Genomic DNA, 19682 nt, shown 5'->3' with positions numbered 1-19682 from the left:
AGGCCTGCCTGCTCAGGGTGATTTTTAGGTGCTATAGCAACAGACAAATCCGTTTGGCATTGTTGGATAATGAGGGCCGAATGGAGTGATTACAGCTGCTCTCCAGGACAGCAGTGAAAGAAACCTCACAAACAGCAGACACTGAACAGTACAAAGATATTTTCCTCTCATGTAGCTACAGAAGGCTGAGTTAAGAAAATCACAGAGGGGGGCATATATGTGCCTTCAAACAAAGACCCTTATTTATCACACATTCACTAAAGATGTTAAACATGAGAAAACATTCTCCACACATGATTCATGAGACGCTATGGCACATTGAAATGAGTTTCTATTCAATTACAGGTTGAATCGATTCAGGTGTAGACTCACAAACATGATGTATCAGTCGATGAATTATTCATAACTCAGGATGTAAGCAGGTGAGGTTACTCCTGAGATAATCTCTGTTCTTTCTGTTCTCAGCGGTGTTGGATCCAAAAAGCCTCAGAATTAAATGTCAGAGGTAACAGTGGGTGGAAAAGCATCCAGAAAACATTTGAGAGTGAAAACATCCTCATCAGATGTCAGAGGCAAAGCTCAGTGTCTTTTTATACATATTTTAACTTTTCCCTTTAGAATAAAGCTATTATAAAGAAACACACTGAGTCATACCTAAAGTTACCACAGATACTTTGTTATTCATAACCTTACATTAGGTACTGAGATTTAGAGTAAATTTAGTTTCAGAGAACTCACATTAGCTTCAGAACCAATGCTCAAGTACATGCTAATTTTGTATTTATTTATTATTTTTAGTCAAAAAATAAACAAACATTGGACAAGAACCTCTACATTATTTGCATACATATAAAGAAAGCATCAACAGCTCAATGTTATAAAGAGCCCAAACTTTTTTGTCCATCACTTTCAAATAAAATGAAATTACCCAAGATAAAATACTGTTAACCAATGATAAGGAGAAATTCACCAAGCTTTACACCATCCATCCATCCATCCATCCATCCATCCATCCATCCATCCATCCACTCACTCCTTCCATTTATCCAAGGCAGGTTGCAGAAGCAGTGGGCTAAGCCCAGTCAGCCCAGACATCCCTGTCCCCAGCAACATTTTCCAGTTCTACTTGGGGGATTCTGACATGTTCCCAGGCCAGATGAGATATACAACCCCTCCAGCAAGTCCTGGGTCTACCTCGGAGTCTCCTCCTAGTTGGATGACCTCCACAGGGAGGCAACCAGGAGGCATCCTAATCAGATGCCAGAACCACCTCAACTTGCTCCTTTAGAGACAAAGGAGCAGCAGCTCTACCTTAAGTTCCCTCCCTGCTCCTCAACCCATCTCTCAGGCTGAGCCCTGCAACCCTCCTGAGGAATCTCATTTCAACCGCTTGAACAGGAGTTCATGTATCGCAGGGTCTTGTTCACAAGTGAGGGTAGAATGGACCAAGGGATCAACAGGCGGGTGGTGCGGCATCAGCAGTATTGTAGACATTGTACTGGATTGTTGTGAAGGCAAAGCTTTCACTTTACCTATTGATCTTCGTTCCAACCCTCACCTATGGCCATGAACTTAACACTACTCCAGGAAAGAATAGCTACCTGTAACATCAGTCCACAAGTGTATAGGTTATGTGCAGTCACATGATTACGATGATGCCTGAATGTCAGATGAGGGGGCCAGAAGTTAAAAGCACCAGTCAGATTAATAGGAATGGAGAAAAGCATTATCACTGAGCTGTGCCAAATGATCCAGAACTCTAAAAAGAGACAGATTTTCTATTGTAACAAGCCAGGCTAGATGGACATTGGTTGGGGAAACAAGATCAGGGTTTAGCATGACAAGCTGTACTGAACCAAACCAATTAGAGGAAATGGGCTACACGAATGCCATGATTTTAAATAATTTGCAATTAAACCATATCCTTGCAAAGCAGATGGATTGACCTGATTCCATGTCTGTCACCAGGAAAATCCATCTTGCAAAGTTCCAGTGTGAGACAACTGTGCCAGGTCTGAAAATGGACCTGACCAATAGGTGTCACTACAGGAGAACGAGGTGGTATCTATGGGAAGGGTTTAGTTGTACTGGGAGAGGGTAGTAATGCCTGCCACTGGTTTAGCTCAGATGTAGCTATACTAAGTGGCAGTTTTATGACAGAAAAGATGTCATGATAGATGAAACAGTCTATCTGTCATGGCAGGTTAAACTGATTGACACTTGTACAAAAGCAAACATTTTTATGAGCGATATGGTGTAGAGCAGGGGGGAGAGCGAAGAACATCTGTAGACGTGATGCAACAGCAGAGTGTGATCATAACACAAAGTTTTAGCAGAGTTAAGAGGCAGGGATTCTGGCATGCACGCCTGGTGCATCACTTCTGCTTAAACTGAATCTAATCTGGAGAAAAACTGTTGAGATGCACTGATTGACAAAAATGTGTCTACAAGTCATCTTACTTCATCAATACCAGCACATTAAATTGGCTGCTGCTTTTTAGGTGGTTGGGCTATCAAAGGTAGAAATGAAAGGTACATTTAAAGGCATCAAAGGTTACAGTTTTGGGAAACGGCAGTTCTGGTTAAAGAGAGTCTTTGTTGGTACGCAAAAGTCTTCTATCAACCACCTTTTATAGCATCAAATAAAAGTCACCATATCTCTGAGAGGATATTTCTTCAGAGTACCACAGAGGAGCCACTACTCAGGGACACTAGCTCATGTTTAAATATTTGGACAAATAATCAAAGCTGCTGATATTTTCTTGTTGAGAAGTGCCTCAGAGGGATCACTATCTCCTCATACTGTTTGATTGCTGTATTGTATTGGATGCTCTGATGATACCCTGAGGCTGAGAGCTCGGCTGTTACAGAGCATTCATTCATCTCTCTGAATGAATCCTTTGTTCACTAATCTCCTTTTGTTCTTCTATAGAACTCGATGCAGATATTATATCTATTGCACCCTAGAGATTTTGCACAGGAAACTGAAAAATGCACTCACTGTCTGCAGAAGAAAATAAGCATTGCTTTCTTGAAGCACATCTTTTCAGGTTTTTATGGATATATTTCTATCTAGAAAATCTGATGAAAGCATGACATGGTAAACTACACAGCCTGGCCAAAAAAAAAAAGTCACCACCTTGATTTAACTAAGCAAATAGGTACGAGCCTCCTATTAGATAATTACTGCATGGGCGATTATCTTTCAGCTGGCAACAAGTTATTTAACCCCAGCTGATGCAATGAGTAACTTCTCATTTCTTAAACAATGGATTTTTTCTTCCCTAATGGCACGGGCATATTCCAAGATGACAATGTCAGGATTCATCCGGCTCAAATTGTGAAAGAGTGGTTCAGGGAGCATGAGACATTTTCACACATGGACTGGCAACCACAGAGTCCAGACCTTAACGCCATTGAGAATCTTTGGGATTTGCTGGAGAAGGCTTTGCGCAGTGATCAGACTCTCCCATCATCAATATTAAAATTAATGCAACACTGGATGGAAACAAATCTTGTGACACTGCAGAAGCTTATCGAAACAATGCCACAGCGAATGCGTGCTGTAATAAAAGCTAAAGGCGGTCCAACGAAATATTAGAGTGTGTGACCTTTTTCTGGTGGCGACTTTTTTTTTTGGCCAGGCGGTGTATTTAAGCTAACTATAAAGATGAAACCATTTATGCACTGACAACAGGATCTCACAGAGGTTCTTTACTCTGGATAGAACTGACATATCTTTAGTGTTTTAAAAATAAGCTGTTAATAGTGGTATAAAGATAAACCAATCTTGGCTGTAGATCCATCTTGGCTCATAGATCCAAGTACATCTGTCTGTAAATATTGCCTTATGTACAAATATGTTTATTGTATCTCACTTTCATTGATCTTCAGAAAATTAAAAGCTATCCATGCTTGAATGTCCCTGAGACAGTCTAGGAGAGGACCCAAGAGGTTAGAAGCTCAGATTTTTAGTGGTAAATAAAGCTGAGCATCATCATCATAGACATGGAATGAAATTCCAAAATGGACCCCAAGGGGAGGATGAACAAACAAATAAAAAATAGGAAAAGGACCAAGTATGGAGCCCTGGGGGACTCCACATGGAAGTGGGGCTGAGGAGAAGGTGACATCACTGAGGCTGACAGAGAAACTCCTGTCAGCCACAAGATTTATTCACTTCAAAGTTGTATCCTTGATCCCCACCCAGAGCTCCAGACCAGCAATTAAAATCTTGTGGTCTACAGTGTCACAAGAAGCCCAGAAATCTAAAAGCATAAGGAGAGCTGAATCCCCAAAGTCAGTCATCAATGAAATATCATTAAAAACCTTTAAAATGTGTTGTTTTAGAGCTGTGTAGTACAGCCCTGCACAGAACTCTTTTCTTAATCTGGCTCCTGCTTGCTCCTGCTCGCTCTCGCTGGATTTCTGACCAGCTGTCCACTCCCAACTGCACCTGCACGAGGTGTGTCTAATCCCGCCTGCCCCTGCAAAGATGCTGACAAAAGATATTCAGAACAAGACAGTTTGATTGTTTAATTAAAGAAATGGCAATATTAATGTGCTCGACAAAGTTTCATCCCTAAATTTGACAAAGTTTCACCCTGTTTATAAATGAAATTGTTTTTTCTTTGAATGGTTTTCTTACCCATCTATATGCAGATGACACTATTTTGTATTGTATGACAGACTCTGTACAATTAGTTGTCAAAAACTTGCAGCGTGCATTAAATTCTGTCCAGGACTTTTTAATCAATCATAAACTTGTGCTTAATGCAAGTAAAACAAAATTAGTGTTGTTTTCCAGAGCCAGAAAACCTGATTATGAGAATTTGCACTTGTGTACTATAAATAGCTCAGAAATTCAGAGAGTCACAGAGTATAATTATCTTGGTACGTGGCTTGATGAGGACTTTTCTTTTAAGTTCCATGTGAACTCTCTAACCTCCAAGCTGCTGCAGAAAATTGGCTTCCTGTACAGAAATCAATCAAGTTTTCCATTGTCTTGTAGGAAGAGAATAGTTGAAGCTGTGCTACTGTTAGTTATTGATTATGGAGATGTAACTTATAGGCATGCAGCAGCTTCAACGCTCAGGCCCTTGGACACTGTCTATCACTCTGCCCTTAGATCTATAACGGTGACGGATACAGTCATCATTGTTGTGTCCCATAAGAGAAGGTTGGTTGGCCTTCCCTTGAAAAGAGGCACAATAGACATTGGTTTTCATACATTCTTAAGGCCCTCATTGGAAAACTACCACCTTACATCTCAGACTTGTTGAAGTGGAGTTCACTCACATGACCTGCCCTACTGATTGGTTAGTTCTTAAAGCTCCTCAAGCTTTCACTGAACTTAGTAAAACGGTATTTTCCTTTGATGCTTTGATGATGATGCTCATGGAACACCTTGCAACAAATTCTAAAGATTGAAGTCCTACCCTCTCTTGCAGAGTTTAGGACCTTGGTTTCTAATCACTTTGTTTCCAACTGTTATTGTTGTGGTTAATTTCTGCTGGTTTTAACTGACTGTATTTGAATGTTGTTTTACCTTGCTTGTTCTAATGTGCTTGGAATGTGCTTGGAAACCTCAATGTCCTTTTGAAGAATAAATAAAGTTTTGAATTGAACTGAATTGAATTGCGTCTGATGTATCTTAACTTTTCCTCTATTCATCCCTATGGCTTGATGAATGTATTTCATGGTGCTGCAGTCTATGAAGCCAATTGTTCCTCGGGGATAATAAAGATATCCTTGATCCTTACAAAAGCCGACAAAAACAATGTCTGAATATGTCCAAAAGCAGGGAGATTGCCTTTATGTTGTTTAAAGCACATCTAATACACAGTTTAATAAACATGAGAGCAGATTTGGACATAGAAATACATTTACACAACCCAAACCAAATCTGCATGCATCAAATCATGCTGCACTAATGCGATGCAGAGTTTAATGAGTGGGAATTGAATCTCTGTAATCCTAACTACCACTTTTATGGCTGTTGTAAATTGTGTTTACAATCATAACAAGATTTAATGGGATATCATTGAGGTTTGATGAATTAAAGCCACTGGCTATGGAAAGGAAGCTTTCATTAAAAAGTCCATCCATCATATGAAATGCTCAGTCTGAGTGTGAAGTTTTTGTTTCCTTGACTTAAACTCTGAAATAACAGTGAGATGTATCATGGTGTTGCAGTAACTCAATTTTGAGCTCATAAGGGAGCATCTTGAGAATAAATCACAGTGTTATAGTTCAGGCTGCCTCCTTACAGCTTCAGCTTAAAGTGCTTTTTTTGGATGTTTCCTTCGGCTGGTTTCCTTTAGATTCCCCATCCTAATGAACCTCGCTTATTTCTCTTCAGGCTTCCCTTTATAGAAACCTCAGCTGGAATGGCTTTGTTGTCATCTGCTCAGATCAAGTGGGCTGAAGGAGAAAGCATTTTAAAGTTCAAGTAAACTCTCAGAAGTGTGAATGCAGACGGTTTATAGCTGGAGCTGAATCTCTATTTGGGCCTGAGGGTTTGGCTCAGAGGACAGAACTGATAAGAAGAGACCAGGCTGAGCGTATAATGAGCTCTGAAGCTGTGAGTGGTCAGAAGAGGCTGTTACCTTTGGAAATGCGACGGAAATCTTGCTCACTGTGATATGACATTTTCCCTAACTGCTCTTTTCATGGAGAGTCGAAGGCTGCTTGCTTATTGGTGAGGAAGAGGGAAACTTCATGCACTCTCATGGTTATTACCTGAGTCAAGAAATGTAAGATTAGGTTTATACAGTGTTTTTTATACGCCTGGCTAGCTTAGAATATTCTAAAAGGTTAAGGGAGTTGTTAGAGTCTTGTTGTCTTTAAACAATACAGGCATTCATGTGGACGGCCCAGAAGGCTTTAGTATGATTTAGATCGCTGCCTGTATACAGAGAAACACCTCTTTCAATCACTTCCAAGATTCTCTGATTATTACCGTCCTGGAAGTAAATTAATTCATTTGACAGACTCACTGACATTTGTGTAAACTCTTCTATTCTCCTTAAGTCAAAACAACCTGACACTGTGTTAGACAGTGTAACAGTGTAACAATGCTTTTTAGTCTTGTACCACTGGAAAGCCTGTTTATGTCCCTTTTAAATGGTGCCACATTTGTAAGGAACATGCTTTTGTGGGATGAGCAGCAGAGCTGATTATGTGGGTTGCACCAATAAGAAATTACCCAAATCTTCCCTGCCAATCTCAAACAGCTTATTCTGCTGTTGTTATTGACTCTTCTTTTGAGCTTCTGGTAGCCCCAGATGCTGACAGTCCTCCAAGATGACAAACTCGCCCCCACACAGTGAGGTTTCTCAGTACCTCCACAATTTGGGAGTAGAGAGGCTGGACTGGCCTGCCAGCAGTCCCGACCTCAACCCCACTGAACACTTGTGGGATCAGCTTGGGCGTGCTGTCCGTGCCTGGTTGAAGAATGGGATGCCATCCCACAGCAGTGCGTGACCAGCATGAGGAGGAGGTGCCAGGCTGTTGTGGCTGTGTATGGTTCTTCCACACTCTACTGAGGCTCCTGCTAGTTAAATGAAAAAAAACTGTTAAATTGCTAATATGTCTTGTTTCTTCAGACTTCAGTCATCCAATCCATCAAAAAAAAGAGTCAATGGCAGAATACGCTGTTTGGCACTGGCAGAGAAGATTTGGCAAATTTTCCATGGGTGCAACCCACATACTCAGCTCTGCTACTCATGTCACAAATGCATGTTCCTTACAAATGTGGCACCGTTTAAAAGGGAAATAGACTTTCCAAAGGTATAAGATCTATTGCCAAGAAGCATTGTTACATTGCTATCAAACATAAATTTCTTACTTTTTGTGCTAAGAATATATTTTGCATTATCATTGTGAAAATCAAGGTCAAACAAATAATCATAATCCACAGCATTTATGCATAATACAATTTTAATAATGGAAAAATAAACACATAAAGTCAAACGAGTACACATAAAAAAAAAAAAATCTGAATATAAAATGCTCATTTTATACACATATTTATTTTTCAAGGTTCATTATGAATACAGAAATGCAGCATTTTTAACAGTAATGGATTACTTTTATGAAAAATACAACTATTTAACCATTGACATAAATTACTGAAGAAATGTGTGACCTCTAATGCCGATTATGACGTCTACTTCAAATCAGCCACTGCCTCAATCTGTCTCAGATCCATTATTTAAAAGAAAATCCTGTGAAAGGAAATGTGTTGATTTGCTCTATATTACATCTAAGGTGCAAATATCCTTCAAGAGGAGAAAATTACATGTCTACGTGGTCAGATTTCTTCAGGGGAAATAGAACTATATCTGTGATTGCTCTGTAATCTGGTGCATTTTTTTATTCAGGAACAAACAAAAAAATCTTTTCTTCTCAAAATGTATAGAAACTTCAAAATGAGCACAGTTACAGCCGAAATGAAAGTCTTATTTTTCTACAGTATACTGCTACAATACGATAAGTGCAACAAAGGAATAATCAGTACCATACAGAAGACTAAGTGATGTAGAAGTCTTGGAAATACTCTCTCATTATAAATGAGAACATTTTGTTCTGCAGGAAAAGTGAATGGGATAAAGTTGTTGAACACAGACTGGGGGTTGTGTTGGTGGATATCAGAGCCATGTGAGTGGAGTGGTTGAGCTGAAAGGACAGTGGGCCGAGAGGAGGAGGTTCCATGATCTGCTTGGTTAGGTGGAGAGCAAATGGAAAAACAGAGTAGAATAAAATAAATATGGAGGTGTAGATGAGCAGAAGGCAAAGAGGCAGAGCGAGCAGAAATCCTTGGGAGCCCAGAGAGCAGCAGATGCTGCAGACTTTGCTGCAGTGGTCTGAATCATTCATTCTCTTTTAGATTTTATGGCGATGTCAGTAAACATCGGCCCTGTGCTGCGTCGAGGGAGTTGTTTTCTCCAACAGTGTGTGGATGCTGCTGAGAGATGATGGTTGGTAAAGAACAACACTCTGTGCCTGGTTTCTCCTCATCTCTCTGCCCTTATTTTAACCCTTTATCGCTCTTTCTCTCTCACTCACAAACACCTGCCAACAGAGAGTCATCAAAGTTTTACAGGCTTGGCATAAAGTGCTCAACATAGCCAAACTGAGTCCTGGTTGACTGTTTCCTGTCAGGTATTTACAGAACAGTTGAAGACAACAGGGTGCAGCATCCAAATTGATGCAATATGCATTATGTAGCATATATATTTCATCTGGGAAAGCAGTTATGAAAGCCTCACAAGGAGGAAAGAGCACGCTACATACAGTTTAAGGGTGCACAATAGGAAAACAATCGTTCTGCTTTCTATTTTTCCCCACGTTCTCTGGTTTTGCTGTATTGCTTACCAAAATAAAACTGCTTTCTGTGCAGGTTTATGTTGGCTATGTGTAGAGTTGGGTACCTTTTGCTTTTTTTTCTGATACAGGTACTAAAAAGATACTTTCTAAAAGGTGTTGGTGCCTACACAATGCCCGAATCAATACTTTACAGAGAAATAACTGCTCTAAAAGTCCTCAGTGGAATAAAAACTATCTTTGCATTGTAATAGGAAATACAACACATAAGCGGGGTGGAAAATTAGCATCCACCATCAGCCAAATGCAGGTATTTTTGTGTAGTGTTGGGTAAATTTGCTCATCTAATCAGCCACTGGGGCAGATAACTAATGGGACTTTTCCATTACAAGGAGCAGCTCAGCTCAACTTGGTTTGACTCTGCACGGCAGTCCAGCACAGCAGGGGATTTGCTTTTCCATTACAACCCTGCTACTAATTTGAGGGTAGAGCTGTCGATGTGGCGCTCTCATTTTATTTTTAAAAAGTCTAGAATTGATTTGTCTATAAGAAGAGGAAAGGGTCAAACTTTTGTTATCAGTAGGTACAGAAAAAGTTGCAATCCTGGATCTACGCATGGTCCGTCCTGATTTAACTCATCAGTGTGAGAACTCAGGTCGTGCCCAGCTATCGGACCGTAGTATGAGCACAGAAATCTCACATTTTGGCTTTGTGTCATAAACGTTTCAGTTGCACAGCGAATGCTGACATTAGACCATCACTGTTACAGAGGTTTAGTCAGTCTGAGCAGAGGCAGGGATAAAACGTATCTCCCCGTGGGTTGCAGGCAGGATTTCAGAAGCAGCAGGGACCCCTGGCAAATCGTAACCTGTGAACTACTAGACTCGGCATGGCCAGAAGTCATAGAGTAAAAGTCCCATAAAAGTAGCCTAACCAAAAAGATGATGAATGTGTTCCCCAAATTTTGATATCTTTTCAGTGTGTACCAATTTTTATTCATTTAGTTACTAGATAACCTGATCTCTCAGTTTATATGGATCAAACAAATTCCTAGAATAAAGAAAAGCATGTTAAAGATGCAGGTGGGTCGGCCTTGCCAAATTGTTTATTTTACTACTGGGCTACAAATATTCAAACGTTACTGCTCTGGCTCAGTGGTAATAACCAACCTCCACCATGGTTTCACATTGAAAAGTCCTCCTGTGGTTCAGCTTCACTATTATTCCTTTTATGGCTTCCCCTGACAACCCCATTAACAACATACACCAGTAATATCATGGTAAAAAACAGTCTCAAGATCTGGACTCAGCTCAGGCATCACTTTAGACTTCAAGCGGTGCCCCTCTTTACATCAGTCGTATCTTTGCATCATTTCATCAGTTAGCTTTTGCATTTAACCTTCCAAGGACCTACTTCTTCAAGTATTTGAAAGCTCAAAACTTAGTCAGAAATAACTTTCCTGGCTTCCCTGCTGTCCCTCCTATTGCTTTGATTGACACTATTTTTAATATTAATCCTGTCCTCGAGGGAACAATCTGTGCTATATCCTTTTGAGTGCAAACCTTCAGTTTCTGGCAACTTGGTCTGATGATCTCAACAAAGACAGAGGTACTGGGATTTGGCAGTCAGCTCAGAAACGTTTTCATCCTTCCTCTATTTGTGCCCATCATAGAGTTTAAAATGCAAAGTAGTTCATACAGTCCATTGGTCTAAAAGTACATTAGCTCACATATATCCTGGCTTTGATCCTATGATAAACGCCATACAGGACCATCTAGTCTTGCTCACATGTTTTGGACCTGAGCTGCACTATTTCAATATTGGAAATCTGTATTTGACTCACTTTAGGCCATCACAGCTGCAACCATCTATCCCTCTTCACTGCCTGGCCTGTTTGGCATCTTGCCTACTGACTGGACGCTGCCCTTCCACTTTGTTGATGTTATAGTTTTCCTCACTTTGATAGCACGGCAGGCCCCCACCCACCTGCTCATACCAAATGGATGAAGGGTGGCCTGTCCTTTATGAAAATAGAAAAAATACAAATTTAAAAAAGGAAGGTTACCCTTTAAAGAGCATTTCAGATCCCTCCAAAAAGACGCTGACCCTGTTGGCTGAGCAGCCCTCTACTTCATTTCACCAACATCTTGTTTTAATAGAATGTGGTATGCAGAGTGTGTAAAATGTAATCGTTTTTAAATGTCATTTATGTTTTCCCTTTTTTATGTATTTCTTGTCTGTTTGTTTAAAGCTCTGTTTAAGCTCATAGCGCTCTTATTTCCCTCGCCAGTGTCTATAAGGTATGATGCATTACAACATGTTTTCAGTTCAAATATTGTGCAAAGGATTGTTGTACCATGTGTCCACTGTGTTTTTATGTGTTGAAAAATGTACTTGGATGATGATGTGGTATTCCACTAGTCAACCAAAAGCGAGGCTGGATGTCCATCCAGTCTGTCTTGGAGTGATAGGAATTGCATCTCTTTTTAGAACTACTGCTTTAACAGAGGTGGGGGCCTGAGACACACTTATCTTCATTTTACATCGCAGTTTTGAAACGTGTAAAACCACATTCACAGCAGGGGTCATGTGACCCCAATGACTCACACAGCCTTTACGACCCACTGGCTTCAACCACTCTCAGTGAAACTAATTCAACGACTCTGTTAACAAGTCAATGAGCCCATTATCATACTGACGACTCTTTGAGGCATGTATTCTTTGGCTCAGATTCTTCTTGAGAGCGAAAGAAGCCTTTAGAAGGAGAGGTCAAACCTCTTCAAGGAACCAAGGCCTTTCTGGTAAAGCCAGGAATAAAATCATAACACTTCATTACATGGCACTTGGATTAATAAAACAGTTCATTTCAATTGACGAGTAAAATGGTCTAACTTATATCTAGTTTAACCAATAATACTTAATGTTTGCTTTAAAATAGGTACTTAGATCCTTAACAAACACAGAGGTCCTAATTGGACATGCATCCACATCATACTCTACTCCATTTTACCATAAAAGCATATAAAATTATGTAGTTTATTTAAAGATCTGGCCTAAATGTCTCATTAGAAAAACAGTTTCCTATAATCAGTTAATTCCTTGAAATCTTGTCAAACTGCTGAAATAAAGCTGAAAAAAACCCCAGCATGGTTAGCTTACACTATAAAGGTGTTGAAATATCAAAAAAATAAACATTTTGCGCAGCATCACAGAAAGGTGAATTCAAATAAAATGTATTGATGCACATCTGCCCAGAAGTTCCTTTAAATTATGCATGCATATGATGTTAAACTATAACAAAGAAGAACTGGAGTTGCAGGCTATGTCTTTGGAAACTTTAAAACTCTAGTAAACTTGCATTTTTCAGGAAAGAAACAAAAAACAAAAACGTTTAGATCCTGTACAGTAAGAATAATTTAGCAACTCTTTTAAAACAGACATTTATTTCATCCACCCCTCACACCAAGAGCTCCAGAAGACTCCCACAGAGGACATGTGACAAGTGTCATCGCATCTCACATCTCATACACTCAAACACAGATGAGAGCAAACACTGAGCTGTCAACAACAAGAGAACAGCAGAGGAGACATCCATAACATGCATGATTCAGAGGATTAGCTGCTGCTTGAATTACTCCACAGCAGAGATCATTATCTCACCACTGATCTGATACTCTTCTACATATACTAAGAGTATTTATGATGTAGAATTTAAAAACATATTAAATCATGAGCTGATAAAGCTCAATTTCACTTCTGAGAGATTAAATCAGTCTGTTTATTCAGGTGAACTGAAATGCAGGTAATGAACTTTAATGTTCCCCCACTGAGATTGTTTTAACACCTGACAGTAGATTTAAATCCAGGTCTCCTCCTAACTAGTCATATGTGTACAGTACTGCGCAGAAGTTTTAGGCATGTTTGGGCCGAAATTTGAGGCTGAAGTAAGGTGTGTATTGGCGAGTACGCCCACCTGAGGGCCCCATCAGGCTGGAAGGAGGATTGATACAACCCAGGTCATGCTCTGGATGTCATTGTACATTACAAATGCCATGGGAAAATAATCTGATGAAAACAAAAACCACAGCTTTAGGGTGAAGTTATGGGTAAATATGGCGTTTAAACATAGTCTAGGGTACTGTTAGGGCGGGTAGGAGCGTTGCCACAACCCCCTGGTTGTCATGTGTATGTTCTAAGCACCTGAAAACTGTTGGTGGTTGCTGGGCGGATTACCAGGGGTGCAAAGGCCCGGACAAAATAAATGCTGTTAAGGTCAACCTTGGCTGCTGAGCGACACACGTACATGTCAAACATGTTGACACTGACTCTGGCCGCCCTCCCTCCTCTCTTCAGCCCAGGGTTGTTTAACATCAGGACCTCTGAAGAACCTTTAGCGCTATACATGCCAAAAAGTTCTGCACAGTCCTGTAGATATACAGTGCTTAACAAATTTATTAGACCACCTGTCATATTTGTCCATCCAGCATCATGAAGTGCTTTAATGTGGACTCTTTCATTTTCAGTGAGCTCTCCACATTTTACCATATTCAACAGGAATGAGGGATTTCAAACTGAATTCACTTTTTTATAACCCAAATTTGAGCCAGCTCACTGGGCTTCTCTGAGAAGTCAGAAATTAATCAAGCATAACATTCAACCGTTAAAACTAATTTTTCTGTTCAGGAATGCAAGTAAATAACTATAATTTGACATATTAATCAAGAAATAATAATGCACTTTACTATTTTTTCATTTTTTTGTAAATCAGTAAATTTGAAAATTCATGGACAACAATAATAATTATATTTTAGCATTAAAAATATCACTTGGGTTAAAGAGCTTCAACATATTGGTGTATTACCACTGCAGAAACACAAAAAATGATTTTGGTAATTACCAACACTGTTAATTTAGGGCAGCTGTGGCATGAACCTTACTTTGGTTAGGGTTAGGGTGGTCTAATAAACTTGTTAAGCACTGTACGTCAATGGGATATTTCAATTTTTCATTACTAATAAATTTACAAAGATTTCTAAGATTCTGTTTTTACTTTGTCGCCATGGCGTACTAAGTGTAGATCAATGTAAGCATCAGTCTGCAACACAAGAAAATTGGAACAAGTGAAGGGGGTCTGAATACTTTCTGAATGCACTCTAGGTTAAAGAATGATGTTTTATGTTAGCCATGCTTTTTTTATATTTCTATAACCCCTCAGTGTAAAAGTTACACTTACTGCATATTTTTAAACTATGCAACACCTACTATTTGATATATGAGTACAATGAACCATACTATTGAAAAGTACAATAACTTTTCAATTATATCATCTCATAAGCAGAGGAATGAAACCACAAAAAACATACAAACATACTAGTATGTTTCCATTTTAACAATTTTGACAGCGTGTGGGAGCCTGGTTGCAATTCTTAATGACTAAAGTTTAAAAAAAATAAAAAATAAAAAAAAAACATTTTGGGTGCCTTGGACTTCTACTGTTGTTGCTGTGCTCTTGAAATAGGTACCAATATCTTTTGATGTTGAGTTGTATCTTATCTGAGTTTTGAGTATCATGAAAATCCCACATGGGAACTCTCTGAGTATCTTGGGCTGAGTTAAAATGGAAAAAAAAGTTCAACAAAGGCTGAACTGTGAGTAAAGCCTGACCTTTAACTCGTACAGTCTGAATTATTCACAGTGCTGTTACTGCTTCCACATTTACTGTGCTGTGAAATGATGATGTGGGGGAAATATTTACCAGGGGTTTGTTAAATAAAACATAACCTGTAACTAAAAACCCTGCCAGACAAAATTTCACATAAACTGAGGTAGTAGTTGATTTACAAAGATGTATCTCACTGGAGCTAAAATCTGTTGTTTTATTTTAAAGCAAACATCTGTAATTTTTATCTGCCTTAAAACTGTAATTCTTAAAGTCCATGATGGTAATTTGCCTTTAAACAGGGAGAAGAGCACCATCTCATTTTCACAGAGCTCTGTGGATGCCTGTTTTAAGCATTGTGTAACTTTTGCAGCATGCTGCAGTTCTCTTATGCAAAGCTTATATGGCACTATTTCACAGAGCAACCTTTAGCATGAGGCATTAGCTGTTAAGTACAATGGCTGAGGCTAGGAAATGGAAGAGAAGTGTGATAGATATTGGACAAGCATTTTCATTTTAGCAGTAGCTTCATTTAACCTTGTCCATCAACAAGCTATGGCTATGATGCTGTTGGACAACTGCAAACCGGTTACATACCTGTAAGTAGAATAAATGAACATTTATGCTGCCGTTTTCCAGAATAAATCTGAAAAAAGATCTGTGTGTTTTAAACTATACATTCCTTAACATCCACATAATCACATACGTGTTACATCATTCAATATTCAGCAATATTTCCCCTGAAAGTTTGAGCGAATTCTGCCATTTTAAAATCGTGCAAAAGTAATCGTCATTTAAAATCTCTGGCTTGAACTTTTGCCCACAAACCTCAGCACAGCCCCAATTCTTACCAGTGGTATTGTTAAGTTTGGTCCATGCCTGTCAGCTTTAAGAGAATGTGCAAACATACAGATGATGTTAATGCATAGAACCTATGTATTTCATAATGGGAAAGTAACACAGGATGGCAGTGTACATTCCTACAGTCATTTTTCGTTACAGACTGGGATACAGTATAATGTTTGGCTGTATTGTTATCAGGGTTATGGTTGTCTCATGTTTAGGAGCTTTAATATGTGCATAAAGTCATTCAAACCAAGCTAAGGCTCAGGTTTGTCTACAAAATGGAAGGAATATGGCAAAGCCTTATGGTAAAGTGGAAAAGAGAAAGCCACTGTTGAAGAAAACTCATATCAAATCTCGACTAGAGGTCACCAAAAGGCATGTGGGAGACTCCATGGTCAAATGGAAGAAAGTTCTGAGGTCCAGTGAGGCCAAAATGCTGCCTTTCGGCCATCAGACAAGACCCTATGTTCAGCAAACACCAAACACTGAACATCACCGCAAACACACCATCCCCACTCTGAAGCAGAGTGGTGGCAGCATCATGCTGTTGGGGTGCTTCTCGGCAGCTAGCCCTGGAAGACTTGTAAAGGTGATTGCAGTAATCGAAATACTGAGTTGAAGGGGTAGAATGTTTATGCACTCACTTATTTTGCATTACATTTTCATTTATTGACATTACTTTGTAGAAATATCTTTTCATTTTGAAATTTTCTTGTAAAAAGCCAAATTTATATTGACCATGATTGATTTATAAAATCATTTAAAAAGTGAAACATCCAGGTGAAGACTTTTTGTAGGTTCTGTTCGCGGACTGCATATGAAAGAAGTCTGCAAGCAACGAGCTGTATGCTAGCAGAGTCAAAGGCTTATTTGCAGTACAGAAGGTTGTTATTTACACCCCTGAGATGTTTGACCAGGATTATGAACGTAACAGAGGCATAATGATGCATCAAGGAGATGTTACCTCTGACCTGGCTTCAGGGATGTAACAGAGCTGAGATGGAACAGGTGGAGCCAGCAGGGGAGTGCAGAGCTGTGTGTGCATATGGAGCTCCGGTTGTATCATGCTCTCTTGTGCTTCTGCAATGCTGTAATGCAATTTAAATGCACACATAGGAAAAAGATAGAGCCCCAGGGCTTTGTTACAAGCTGAGAAAATGCACTGAGAAAATTTGCGCATAATTCTGTAATTTTACTATACCTAGACAGTCAACATAACTCTAGCTTCTTACAACATATTTTCCTCTTGTCATTAAATGCATGTTTTCTAGAAGAGGAAAATAACAGCAGTATGCATGTTTTAAGGCAGTGCTGTTGCATATAGAGACTTTAGTGGGGGCCATCAAACCAAATGTGGGGGCCATCAAACCCCCCCCCACCAGGACTCAAGAGAAAAGAAAAAGTGACACATTGCAGCCAAAAATCAACATAGATTTCTTATCAAAATACCTTTGTATGAACTAAATCTAATTTTGGCAGCCTCAGAGCAGACAAAGCTTTGCCCCTCAGCCCAATTTGGGAACCAATGCTTTAAAAGACTATTTCTTAAGGAGTGAAATTGCATTAGCCCCAGTTAAAAACTGTATCTGAAAGTTTAAATGCAGACTTTTTATAACCTCCTGTGAAGTGTTCTGTTGCAAAAGGAGACACATGTTGAATATGTTACATAATCATAGCTTTTCAATTAATTTTTTCCTCTACCTGTTAGACAAGTGAATGGAAGCTTACTCAGTCTCTTCACTTTCTTATTTCTAACAGGCGAGAGGGAAGCAAGGCCATTCAGCATCTGCCTGGTTGAACTCACTTTGAGTTACACAAAGTGAGAGCACAGCACTTCCAAACACATATTAGTGTAAGGTGTCCTGCCCACACACACGACAAATACATCGTCGTAGATAATAGGGAGGTTCAGCGTACACACATCAGATTTATCTGCCATGCTTCTTATTAAACGAGGTAATAAAAAACTACTCAGCAGTACAAGAAAGGAGTTTAACGTGATTGATGATGATTGGATCACACAAGGTTTACACAATGCAGAACCTGTGCATGCTGAAAGTGTAATTTATCCTGTGGTGGTAAACAGACGGGACCAACATGAATTAAAAAGTGACTTAGTGAAAACATTTACATGCAGGGGGGGTAAGTGGATGTGTTGTGTTACTGCCACTGGATGTACTGAAAGTAAACATGTTTGTCAGACTGGAGTCACACTAAGATGACGCAGACGATTACATCTACCGCACATTTAAGTTTTATTTTGTAATCCAGTTCCATTGTTCAATGATGCACACACACAAAACACTAAGGCAGGATGAAGGTGAATATACTTAGCATTAATAATGTTTGGTTGGAGTATAAACATTTCTTGTTTTTATACCTCAAATGAAGGTCCCTTCAGACAGCTAAATACAGCTATTGAAAGCTGTGTTTGAAAATAGCATTATAAAACCAAGTGCTTTTCCCTTTTACTCATTTCAAATTGCAGTTATGTCCCTGCTCATTATCCTTAGTTAGCGCAGCAGAAAACTATCCCTTTAAAAACATACTTTTTCCTTTTCAATGCAGGTGTTTAAATGACACAATAAAAGGCAAACATCCTTTTTATCAACAGAAATCTCTAGGGGCTTTTTCATGCATTTTTGGTTCTATCTTTTCTCAGAAAAAAAGACAAATTTTACATGAGTTTTTTGTCACATGTAAAAAATAAAAGACAAATGCTGATTGATAGGCTTGTATGGATGGGGATACTGAAATAATAATCAATGCATTGTGATGTGGCATGAAGAAATTTGCATCAGTGCAGTGACAGAGCATAATTAATCAGTGATTTTGTTGATAATAGATTTTCAGTCAGCGGTTGGACCCATCTGACTTGTTTTTCTTTTTTGCAAACAATATAAGGACATTTATTTCTATAGCACTTTCTAAATAATAAATATTGGAATTCTTTTTAATCTGACTGCTCAGTTGATTAAAATGTAGCCATGTGCTGTAATACAGAAAACTGGGATGCTTTTTCTCAGTTCTTAGTCTGCAATGTTTGCAATGTAGTTATTAAATACATTTAAGTGACATACTTTATGAATAAAGTTGAATTTTAAAAAATTGAAGAACGTTTTTCTGGCAAATTACAACACTTGTTTCAGGAAATATATGGCGTATCGGATGAACTGTCTGTGAGAGTGGCCTTTAGAGATGTATGGTCTGCAGCCAGACTCCTCTGTTTGTTCAGGCCTAAACTCTTTTTTCATAAACATAAAAAATAAGAAACACAACCTGGTGAAATGTTTTGCATTGTTTTTTTTTTACCTTAAATGCATGCCTTATGAGAGACATGAAATTTTCAGTGATTTCTAAGTAACTAGTGCTTACTCTTCTCGTTCCACTCGTTTTTTCATATCCATTTAACATTACTTTATTTGGCTACATAATTACACTTATCACAGCCATTTTAATATCTTTAAAAGTGATTTTTCAATCTGAAACAATGGATTAACGCAGTAACATTGTTGAATGAATGGGGCCATTTTAAAAGAAAAAAAAAACATGTCAACTGAAGCAGAAATTATCTCAAAAAGACATCCAGGAACAACAGAAATGAAAACAAATAACATTTTAACCCTAAACTGGCGGAACTAGATTTTTCTTTCTCATGTGTCCTCAGCCAATCCCTGGAGATTATACTCACACTACCCGCATGTGTTACAGCTGGGCCTGTGAAAGAGGTGAATCTTCAGAAAGACAGCCAATAAAATTACCTTCCTAACCATATATGGTGAGTACTAAACCGGAAATCCTGCCTGACCAGAGGCACCCGCGTTAAGCCAATCTTCCCTCGGTGTGTGGA

At 39.0% G+C, this 19682-nt stretch overlaps 1 protein-coding gene across 1 annotated transcript in view; it reads right to left on the bottom strand.

Annotated features, from left to right (window-relative positions):
• The window catches only part of LOC121512191 (protein kinase C-binding protein NELL1-like), a 419636-nt gene that overhangs the window by 172650 nt on the left and 227304 nt on the right, over window positions 1–19682 (bottom strand). The gene's annotated exons all lie outside the window — the stretch shown is intronic.

The sequence above is a fragment of the Cheilinus undulatus genome, linkage group 1, assembly GCF_018320785.1.
Source record: "Cheilinus undulatus linkage group 1, ASM1832078v1, whole genome shotgun sequence".
NCBI lineage: Eukaryota > Metazoa > Chordata > Actinopteri > Labriformes > Labridae > Cheilinus > Cheilinus undulatus.
The sequence above is the reverse complement of the archived record's forward strand: the minus strand, read 5'-3'. Positions and strand labels throughout refer to the sequence as shown.